The following is a 12,111-nucleotide window of genomic DNA, read 5'->3' on the forward strand; positions in this document are numbered from 1 at the left end:
GTGACATAAGTGTTCGAGAGTGGTGAAGTGAATGCAAGTGTAGAATGTTGCGTTTCAATTACACACAGACAGATAAAGACGTGTAATTCCCAGCTCCGTGTGTGGCATAGTCATTGGTAGTTTCCCAGCTTGGGGAAGACACTACAAGATAAGAGATAAGTAACCGGAAGATCAACAGTGCTCTCCCAGGTAGTTTGCCAGGGTCCTACCGAGCTCCTTGTGCATGCCATGTGTTCCTGATGCATGCCATGTGTTCCTGAGTTGAGGTGCAGAATCGACGTTTGGCATTATGTGGAGTCAAAGTGCAACTCCAGCCGATGTTAAGCACTTGAAGCTAAAGAAATCTTCACTGAGAAGTCTACAGATCGTTGGCCGAGAACCTGCTATCAAAGCTGTCCTGTGCTACTACAAAACATAAATCTATACTTTACACAGAGCGATAATACTGACGGCAGATACAACCAGGTTTTGCGAGTACAGCAAATAGGAACAGCAAACTACAAAATAATGCGGCGATCAAAAACCCTGCGAGGCAGAGATTAACCATTAGTTAAAAAGCACAAAAGGATACCTGAAAACAAAGCAATTCAGATAAAATAAATGATCATTTGATTACCAGAACAAATTAAAGAAAGTCATCATACCACAGCACTGGGTGACGTGGCCCAAGGAGAAGTGCCCAGGGTTGTGCTTACAGAGCTGTCCACACACAAAATGGCATGCCACCAAAGCTGCTGAGTGGGACTCAGAACAACCCCACAAGTCTTGGAAGACTTGAACAACCGAGAGAGATGATTGGATTAGCGAAATACTGTTTTTTAAAAGGAGACCAAGAAAGAGGTCACTGTTCCACAGACTGTCCAAGACGACCCAGAGACCAGCATGTCACAGGGCCTTAGAGATGACATGGAGGAAGAGGGTCCTAGTGGACAGCATACAGTATCAGAGAGAACTCCATTCTCAGTTTCAGCCAATCCAGAAACAGTAATAAAGCTGCCACCTTCCTGAAGCCACCACCATCTTTTGATACCACCAAAAAGCATAATATTGGTAATAGATGGACTACTTGGATGGATACATTTGATGATATCATTGGTGCACTAAAAGAAACAGATAACAAGAAGATTATCAAATACCTTTTAAAAGTTGCTGGTGAGGGTGTAAGAGAAGTCATAAAGAAAATACAGCGAGCTGACAAAGTTACAAATTGTCAAATTAAAGAAATCTTGAATCTCAAATTCAATCCAATGCCAAATGAAGATTACAAAAGGTACATTTTCAGTTGAGAATGACAAAGAGTTGGTGAAACCATACACAAATTTGTTGCAAGACTGAATACGCTAATCAAGCACTGTAAGTTCAATGAATTAATTGATGAGGAAGCAATACGTCTCAGAGTTATTGACAGATGCCTACAAGATTCATTCAGACAATGAATGATGAGAGAAACTCTTAGCCTGGAGCAAGTTCTCATGGTTGCCAGAGCTGAAGAGAATGCCAATCGACCAGCTGCTAACATAGAGGCCGGAAGAGCCCAAAGTGAGTCAGTCATAAACAGGAAAAGCAAGCAGAAGCACAAGGCTGAAGAACACAAAGTGATGTCTCCACTGAAAAAATAAGTTGTGTTTCAGGTGTGGATTCTCATTTCCACAAAAAAGGTAAATGTCCCACCATCGGACAGATAGATATTCAAGGGCTATGGGAAGGAGAACCATTTTGTAACAGTTTGCAAGGCAAAGGAAAAGGTGTGTGCATCGCAGTGAGAAGACAAAATGACACCCTGAACATTCCAGAAGTGACGTTCGACGCACGCCCACAAGGTCAAGCCACAACACCATTTGCGAAAAATCCACACAAAACATAGTCGATCATCATCTAAATCATGGTCAAAAAATTCTTCAATATCAATTTTAAGTGAAAGTGAAGAAGATGGTTGTGCAATGTCGATGTTTACCTCAGTAAAAATGTGTGCATTTTTTGGACTGGCTGCATGTGAAGAAAAATACCAAAGAAAAGATTGCACTGAAAGATTGCACTGAAAATAAATGGTTGTTCAATACCTTTCATTAAATTCAGTAGTGTGTCAGTAAACATTATGCCTGAGGAGAAATATAATGAACTATCTCCATTGCCATGACTGAAGCCATCGAAAAAAACAAAGTATGTACATAGGCTGCATCAAAGCCACTGTAAAGTCAAGGTTCACTCATAGCGACCAAGAAGACAAATGTGCAGCTGCCCATTCATGTGCCTCAAGGTACGGTATCAAGTGTCTGTTTACTCAGTTTCCGCACTGCTGCTGATTTGGGACAGATGAAATAGTAAGTCAGTGCCCTTCATTATTTCATTGGTTAGGAAGAATTAAGACTATGAAAGTACAATGACATATAAATAAGAATGCCCATCCTGTTGCTGAAAGACACACACAAATTGCATTTCATTTACAAGAAGCTGTTGAAAAGGAACTTGAATCATTACTTAAACATTATATTATTGAGCGCTCTACTGGTCCAGCGCCATGAGTTTCTTTCATAATGGTAGTTCCCAAAAAGGACAATGTAGGAGCTGTACACGTCTGTGTGGATATGCTCAAGCAAACAAGGCCATTCAAAGAGAACGACATTGCTGAAAGTCTTCTCTCACCTTAATTTAAATAAAGGATATCATCAGATGGAACTTGAGGAGAATTGCAGGTACATTACAAACTTTTCTACACATATTGGTCTATTTTGATATAAAAAAAGACTAAGGGGGTTATTCTAACTTTGGAGGAGGTGTTAATCCGTCCCAAAAGTGACGGAAAAGTGACGGATTTACCACCAGCCGTATTACGAGTCCATTATATCCTATGGAACTCGTAATACGGCTGGTGGTATATCCGTCACTTTACCGTCACTTTTGGGACGGATTAACACTCCTCCAAAGTTAGAATAACCCCCTAAGTTTCAGTGTGTCATCAGCTGCAGAGATTTTTCAAGATGCCATTGGACGTATCATGCAGCCTGTCACAAATGCTTTCAGCTTTAGTGATGACCTAATCGTTTTCAGAGCTAAACAGAACGAGCACGATAATGCTCTCAAGCAAATGTGTTGTTTACTGTTTGATGCAGGTTCAACTTTGAATGCTGAGAAATATGAATTCAATAAGACAAAGCTAAAGTTCTTTGGCCATATCTTTTTTGATGGGGGTGTTGACACCTAATCTAGCTAAAGTGCAAGCGTTTTTTAACTGCCTGTCCCCCACAAGATGTTTCCATGTTACGCTCATTCCTTGGCATGGCCAGTTACTGTTCCAGATACATACAAGACTTTGCCACGGTGAGTGCTCCAATAATAGACTAGACATAAAAGACTGTATCATTTCATTGGTTACATGAATGTGAGCAAAATGTTAAAAGAATCAAACAAGCTATAGAGAATGCTACTGAAATGGCATATTTTAATCCAATGCTCCATATAAAAGTTGTTTTTGACACTAGCCAGTCGGGTTAGGTGTAATCCTTGCACAGCACAGCTCATATTTTGGCATATGTATACAAATATTTGTCCCAAACTGACAGTGCTTATCCACAACTTGGGAAAGAAAGTTTAACAGTAGTGTGGGCTTGTGAACATCTACACGTGTTCTTACAGAAAACCTTTTATGCTTGTGAAGGATCATCACGCATTGCTGACCATCTTTGGCAATACAAAGGCCAAGATGCCTCCTTTCATTGAACATTGGGGTCTACAATTACAAGAATACAACTACACCATTGTGCACCATCCAGGGAAAGATCAAAACCCTGCCAACTACTTATCGAGAGTGCCTATACAGTGTCACTGTAACCCTTACAAGACGGCTGAAGCCTACTTGTGAAATCAAAAAGACCAGCTACCATTTCATTGGAGCAAAATATCACTGCCACAAGTCAAAATAGTAACATGTTAAAACTTAAAGATATTATTACACATCAGTCTTGAAACTAGCCCACTCAACCTCTTGCTAGTGACAGTAAATACCAAAAGTTTTAAAATGTAAAAGATGAACTGTCCATGACGGCATTGTCCTGAGGGGTTCAAGAATTGTTATTCCAGAGAGTCTGTGATAACAGATAACTGAAGTGGCCCCAGGGGAACATTGTTGAATCGTTGTCACAAAATGAGCTCCCAAGACTCAGTCTGGTTTTCTCATCTCAATGAAAGAGGTGAAAAAGAGTTGAGGGCCTGTCGTCTATACAACTGCCTGTCTTCAAAAGCCACTCAACACCCCTTGAGCATGTCAGCATTTCCAAAGCATGCATGAGAAAGAATTGCTGTTGACTTTTTTAGTCCTCTTGACAATGGACATCACCTGATGGTGACTGTTGATGAATACTCCTGTTTTCCATTGATAGAAACTCTCTCATATATCACTCAAGAGAGAGTCATTGAGAGATTAGATGGCATCTTTGGGACATGGGGTATTCCTGCAATTTTAAAATCTATGAACAGCCCATCTTTCAGCAGTTCAGAATTCAGAGACTTTCTTAGTCATCTTAATATGAAGTATCAGAAGAGCACATCTCTTTGGCCACAGGCTAGTGGCCTTGTTGAATGTTTCATGAGTACATTAAAGAAAGTTGATCAGCGTGCCATGTTGGAAAAGCTCGACCTTAAAACTGTCTTGAATTCTACCTGTGAGCTTACTGTTCGACTGCTCACTCAACCATAGGTGAAAGCCCTGCAACTTTGATGTTTGAGAAAGCAATGACGACCAAGTAACCTCAACGGACCAACACAAGATCAAGTACTGAAGGAGAAACCCATACCAAAGACTTGGATCATAAAAGGAAAATGAAGGCCTGTGCAGACAAGCAATGACATGCCAAAGACATTATTTTCACTAGAGGAGATAGAGGGGGTCATTACGACCCTGGCGGAACAAGTCCGCCAGGGCTGTGGGACGCGGTGGCACCGCCGACAGGCCGGCGGTGCCCCGCGGGGCATTCTGACCGCGGCGGCTCAGCCGCGGTCAGAGAAGGGAAACCGGCGGTCTCCCGCCGGTTTCCCGCTGCCCCAAAGGAATCCTCCAAGCCGGCGCAGCATGCTGCGCCGGCATGGGGATTCCGACTCCCCCTCCCGCCATCCAGTTCCTGGCGGTTCTCCCGCCGGGAACCGGATGGCGGGAGGGGGAGTCGCGGGGCCCCTGGGGGCCCCTGCCGTGCCCATGCCTATGGCATGGGCACGGCAGGGGCCCCCGTAAGAGGGCCCCTAAAAGTATTTCAGTGTCTGCAAAGCAGACACTGAAATACGCGACGGGTGCAACTGCACCCGTCGCACCTTCCCACTCCGCCGGCTCTATTACGAGCCGGCGTCATCGTGGGAAGGGAGTTTTCCCCTGGGCTGGCGGGCGGTCTTGTGAAGACCGCCCGCCAGCCCAGGGGAAAACTCGGAATACCCTCCGCGGTCTTACGACCGCGGAGCGGTATTTCGGAGGGGGGAAGCCTGGCGGGCGGCCTCCGCCGCCCGCCAGGCTCGGAATGAGGGCCAGAGTGTTTATTCATCAGCCAAGAAAACGTAAGCCTGATGCTCCATTCGATGCTGAACCATTCCATGTCATAAACAGCAAAGGACATATGGTGAATGACCAACGTCCTGGGAAGTCCATCACGCAAGATTCCTCGCATTTCCAACATGTATCTCATCACTCATTAGATGCTGATGTCAAAGTAGAGACTGGTTCTGAAAGAACAATTGAAAAACCCCTGACTGCTGTTGCTCCTGCATCGCCAGTGCAGATCATGAACACTCCTATTGCCTGTTCCTAGTTTCCAAAGACATGACTGGGACAAGAAATCAGAGCACCATGAAGGCTCATCCAAGAACTATGATTGTGTATATATTTGTAAATAAATTGTATTTTTTAATTGAACAGATGGGGAGATATAGGGCCTCATTCTGAGACCGCGGAGGCCATTCTGGCTTTCCCGCTGGGCTGGCGGGCGACCGCCAGAAGGCCGCCCGCCAGCCCAGCGGGAAACCCCTTCCCACGAGGAAGCCGGCTCCTAATGGAGCCGGCGGAGTGGGAAGGGTGCGACGGGTGCAGTAGCACCTGTCGCGAATTTCAGTGTCTGCTAAGCAGACACTGAAATTCAAAGTGGGGCCCTCTTACGGGGGCCCCTGCAGTGCCATGCCATTGGCATGGGCACTGCAGGGGCCCCCAGGGGCCCCACGACAGATCTCACCGCCATCCTGTTCCTGGCAGTCGGAACCGCCAGGAACAGGATGGCGGTGAGGGGGTCGGAATCCCCCATGGCGGCGCAGCAAGCTGCGCCGCCATGGGGGATTCCTCAGGGCAGCGGAAATCCGGCGGGACACCGCCGGTTTTCCTGTTCTGACCGCGGCCATACCGCCGCGGTCAGAATGCCCTGCGGAGCACCGCCAGCCTGTTGGCGGTGTTCCCGCTGACCCCGGCCCCGGCGGTCCTTGACCGCCGGGGTCGGAATGACCCCCATAGTGTTTTGTGAGTTATTACTTATGGAACCCCTTTGGCTCCTGCAGCAAGGCAATAGGCCTATTCCACCTTTGGATTCCAGTATACATCAGGATTGCCCCAAAGCAGCTTCAATTTGGGAAAGAGTTGATGACTCACCTTTTTAAGGAACACTACATCACAATGATTAACCATCCCCAACCCAAATTCCTCTCCTATTACTTGTTGACTTTATGTTTGTCTTTGACCACATACAACACTCTGCTGCCTTTTTATCTGGATATGCGCTATTGCAATACTATATAGATGCTTTTTTCAAGTTAACTTTTTATTAAGAGTCTCTACAACCACAGCTTCACTTCATATGTATTTTCTGTGATACAATTGTACAAAATGCACTCTGTGACTCTAGCAAAGGATGAATCAAAAAACAAGGGGCTTATATTGATGGAGTAATGGATTTTGGTCAATGGTTTACTGAGCACAGAAAGACAATTGAGATGTTATTGGTTGCAATGACCCAGGCTGAGCTCAAAGAGGTGTTCTCAGCTAGCTAGCAGTTCTTATGGATATTAATAGCAATGAATATTTAATGAGGATTTCAGTTCAGAATGTCTTTTATCAATAGTTATTTTTAGAGGCGTTAACACCTACAGTGACCATTTTCTTTAGTTTTATTTGTCTTTCTTAAGATAGTAGTGCAAGTGTGCCACCTCCGCTCATCTCATGATAGAAAAATGATGAAGTAAAACTACAGCTTTCACTAGGCTGTCATACTTAAAAAATATTTCTAAATTATAAAATCCCGTACCAAAGTTTTCCTAAGGCCCAGCAACAATTGTTTCTAATTGTCTCTCTTAGTTTCCTGGCGAGTGCATAGCCTGTTCAGCACATGCCTTGTAATGATAACCAATTATTTTGGCTTACTAAAACTTCACCACCAGCTAAAATTATAGGGTCTTTAGTTCCATGCAAATACCCAGCTTCTCTTTGTTCAGGCAGCCAAATTTCTAACAGATGGACCTGACCACCTGAGGCTCCTCACAACACTGAAAAAATGGATGAACCACTTCTTTTGACTACCACAAGGGACAAGCTCATCATGTCTTGATAGCCTTTCTCTTAAAATGTACAAGGATTCTTGTGGAATGGGCAATCATAGTTCCCCAAGAAGAGTTGGAGTTCGTGAGCCAAAGGTAGCATTCGTATTGCGAAAGATTTTCTGATTCTTGTGGACATAAACACAGTAAAATACCACTAACAAATCGGCAGTTTCCCTGAAATGGCTAAGTAATCAGTGAGCTTCATTTATTTTCCCAAAACTACCTTCCTCTAAACTGGTGGTTTACCTACCTCGGGTTGTATTACATAAAGTGTCCTGGCCCGCAACAGGCATTTGTGCCTACTTTGCACACCCCCAGGGAACTTTGGTATTACAGAATGGGCCACAGACACTTGTGCGGCCCCTTCTGTAATACTGATAGCCCTGGCACACATATGACACCAGCACTATCACCAGAGCATGTTCATTTGCATGGGGCACAACCCAATGCAAATGAGGGAATCCCTTTTGCCTCTGTCCCGGCGCTGGATTATACAACCAGGCACAGAGGCAAAGAAGCTGTCAGGAGGCACATTGTCAGTGTGCCCACTGATGGCAGTCCTATAGAGAGTTTCACAGTGTTTCACTGTTCAGGTGGCAACTCACCTGCACTTTTAAAGGGGATCAGAGATCCCCTTGCAGGCAGGTGCATTGAGTTACAGGATGTCTGGGTGGTCCATAGGACTCCTTTTACCTGCTCTAGAGGACTACCACAGGTGGGAGCACTGACAGTGTGCCACCTTTTTTGTTGTGCACTGTCAGTGCACCTCCTGACAGCTTCTTGGCCTCTGAGCCCGCTTCTATAATAGGACTCATGCAAAGAGGCAAAGGGATTCCCTTATCTGCATGGGGCCACAACAAATAAGGGAACAGCCTTTGGAGATAGCGCTGGTGCTATATGTGTGCCAGTGGCATTGGTATTACAGAAGAGGCCGCACAAGCATCTGCAGCCCGATGTGCCCTCGGGCATGAAAGGCAGGTGACAATGCTTGTTGCGCCCCCAGGGAAATTTATGTAATACGGCCCCTGGTGGTAGTGCTGAAAGTGCCGCATAGATTTTTGACAGCGGAAGCAACTCTCTGCCTATCCTGTTTTTGCAGGTCAAGACGGGAAGACATCTTGCCTACTGCCTACTTTATGGCTAGGATTTATTTAAGCATAAAGTTTACTACTAAGACAAAGACCTAAAACTCTGCAGTTATCTTGAGAATAGAGCATGGCTTTGTGACTGGTGATCACCGAATCAAGATTTCAGTGAAGGAGAAATGCAGGCTGACCTGAGAAATTTCAATCTGCTTTTTACACCCTGCCCCCAATATGTGATGCTCATCTCAGTCCCACTGTTTCTGGTAACAATTTATTTTCCTTTTCCTTCGTTTTCATTTGTTTTACAGCCAACCTCTACTTGCTTCCTTAGGTATGGAATCTTTCTAAAAATCTGATTTTAGATTTTTCAAGCATTTACCCAAATGAGGTGGGAAAATATGTACTACTGGTGAGCATTCTAGTGGTCCATTCGAGCCCATCCAGGAGCACATCGGTGCACTGATTCTATAAATTCACTTCAGTCGGTCTTCAAGGATCTATATTCTTCCCCATCAGATGCTATGGTGTGTAGCACTTGTACCAAATCAGAAAATACCTAAGCAATTTGGTCAGACCTCCAGTGTCACCCACTAAAAAACATCCAATTCTTTAAAACTGACATACTCACACAACAGACGACACACTTCCACAAAACGGATTCAAACTTTTTTTCTGCTACTGGAACATTTGGAGATGTATTCATGTTGTAAACAAAAATTCCTGCATTGCAATACAAACAGGCAAATTATGCACTATGCAACTATGTAACTGACAATATGAACAATACCAGCATGCTAAAGGAAGTAATACCATAGCAAGCGTTTAGACTCTAAACCTTGTGATAGGATGTAATAGTTTACTCTTTGCAGATGTGGATTGCAGATCTAGGTGTGGTTTTCCACACCTACAAACGCAACCAGATGTGTTGAAAGAAGGAGGACTCTAAATGTGTGCCAGGTAAGCCTTTGGATCCTGGTAATTTTCCAATGAAAGTGGCAACGCTTAGGTAATTGTGAAACGTTGTGTTGAAGTAAAACTGTAATTGGACACTTTGTTCATTACACAGGCTGGCAAGGCTAGAGAATGAAATATTTAGTTCTCTGAAACGTGTTCATTCAAGCCATGCTATCAGTGATGTACGTGCAATATGAATCTGGTATTTAATTCAATAGGTATCACAATTCTCTATTCAGTTCACTATGCCTCTCCGTTTTTCATGAAAGTCTTTAATTTTTAAGAAACACTACTTATACAAAGTTAAGTTCGATGGATCCAAACTTCTTTCGCCTGTCCAATTGTTGTAGTTAATTTCACCTTTAAAATGAATAGAATTGCCTATAATCCATTGATCCATTCGAATTCTTATTTATGTTTGCTATATTTAGCATCTTCCGCCCAACCATCATCTTTCTGCTTCTCTATCCCAGCCAACCAGCTGAAGTGATTAGAATAGGATGTGGAGTGGCGTGTACGCTACATGGAAGTCCAGCATAAGATGAGATAAATTAAAAGAAAATTGAAATGCAGTACTCACATGTGTTGCAGTATCCGCAGAACAAAGTACCCCAGAGAGAAAAAAGTGTTGAGGCAGCACACAGCAGACTACTCTCCTCCAATGAATCGCTGCTTTAGGCGTTTCAGGTCCATGAGATTAAAAATGCACTTGATAGTAAAAATACTACGTGCTTGTTGCAGGGACATTACGTCCCAGTACATCTTTGCCCAGAAATCTACATAATTACCACCCAGCAGTCCTTTTGATGTGTATTTAATTAAAAAGTGTAAGGTGATTTTGCACTAGCTCATCGTTGCTGCCAAATCTTTCATCTCCAATTACATCTAATATTAGAAATCTAAACAGCAAGCACTGCTTCTTTAAAATATATTGCACACGGCTTGAGTGTGGCATACACATCTGAGGGGCTAGAGTGATACCTCACTCAAGAGTGAGAACAGACGTTTGTGGGCACAGCACTTCACATGGGTTAGAAATGTGCATGTTGTGTTCCTGTGTGCCATTTCAAGGACCTGCTTACATTCAGAGCTTTTTGTGTCTGCCTCGGAGCCCCAAGGGCCCCCAGTTATTTTTAAGTATTCATGCTAATGTCATAGAACTCACAGCCTACTATGCATATAGCAGTGGTTAGTTTGATATACAGAGGCAAATTTAATCCACTCATTTGTTAAAATAACATTATTCAGCTGTTGATTAGCATGCTAAATGATTTGTGGGAAGATGCTGATTTCTGACAACTTTAAGTTTTAGAAGAAACCTTTACTCCTGTAATGATAAAAATCTAATGCCAGAAAGAATATTAATTCTTTCTGTGTTGCTAAATATAATTTTATATAGTGTCAATGTGGCTACCTTAGAAATTAATCAATGCGAGCATGAAGCACGGCGTGACTGCTCATTCTTTCTGTATCGCCAGTCCATGCACAAGCAGGACATTCAACAGGTAAATTAAGCTACATTTTCAAATGAGGGTCAACTTAGTCGATGGTAATTACAAAATAATTTATAAAAAGCAGCCTCACACTGGTAGTATCTTAAACAAAGCTGTAAATGTTTCCCCCACCTACTCATTAAACTCTTCGAACTATGTTTCAGGACTGAATTTAATGTCTGCAAAATGGATAAAAATGTAATAAAGAATCCTGTTCTAGTTAACATGTTTTCAATTGATTAAAATAAGCACATGCAAGTGCTAGCAAAATAATTGAAATACCTACGTGCAGGCACATTTCAAGGAAAAAGCAATAAATATCGTGAAATGTAGAGACAACAGTGAGAGACAGTTAGCAAATAAAATGTGCTATATTTAAAAACAAACAAAAAAACAGCCATTATCTGTTGTTGGAGGAGTTTGTTGGCCAGTTCTTGGCACTGAAAACGTTATGAAACTCATTAACATACCTTACAGCTTAGACAAATCGGCTCGAATGTTGTTCTCCACCTCAGAGTTTATGTTTCAAGATGCTCCAGAAAAATAAAAATGTCACCCTGCTCTTAGCAGCAAACAGTACACGGATGCTTCCTAGTAGAGAATGCCTGATCCTGCTGCTGTCAGTGTCGAGGATACATGAGTAAACTGCTCGCCGGATTATCCCCTTTTAGAACTGAAGTCAGACATTACAAAGACTTGTTACGGCTCATGTGGTTTTCATCACTGGCTGTATCGCAGCCAAAACTTCGAGCCTAACAGCAGCCGTCTAGGAGGAAACCTTTCCAGACCTGGCATTTAATAGCAAGTGACACCTGACATTCAGAGAGCAGGGAAGCGAGTCTGATGTACGAGCTAACCATTCAGGAAAAATGTGTGCTACTTACTGTAGCCTCTTATTCTTCTGGGACTCAGTTTGATAAGGGTCAAGTGCACATTTCGTGTGCCTCATCAAAAGCTGCAGGGATCTCGATTTTTGGCGGGGATAACACTTAACTAGTAACAGATCAGAATGAACCATGCAT

The 12,111-nt window shown here is 43.3% G+C and overlaps 1 protein-coding gene across 1 annotated transcript in view; it reads right to left on the minus strand.

The window, feature by feature from the left end:
- Nucleotides 1–11,854, minus strand: part of ASPN (asporin) — a 244,585-nt gene extending 232,731 nt beyond the window's left edge. Inside the window, exon 1 of the mRNA XM_069206678.1 lies at nucleotides 11,560–11,854. The gene's annotated coding sequence lies outside the window, so the exon portion shown is untranslated. The remainder of the gene's footprint in view (nucleotides 1–11,559) is intronic.
- Between the last annotated feature and the right edge of the window lie 257 nt (nucleotides 11,855–12,111).

The sequence above is a fragment of the Pleurodeles waltl genome, chromosome 9 (assembly GCF_031143425.1).
Source record: "Pleurodeles waltl isolate 20211129_DDA chromosome 9, aPleWal1.hap1.20221129, whole genome shotgun sequence".
NCBI lineage: Eukaryota > Metazoa > Chordata > Amphibia > Caudata > Salamandridae > Pleurodeles > Pleurodeles waltl.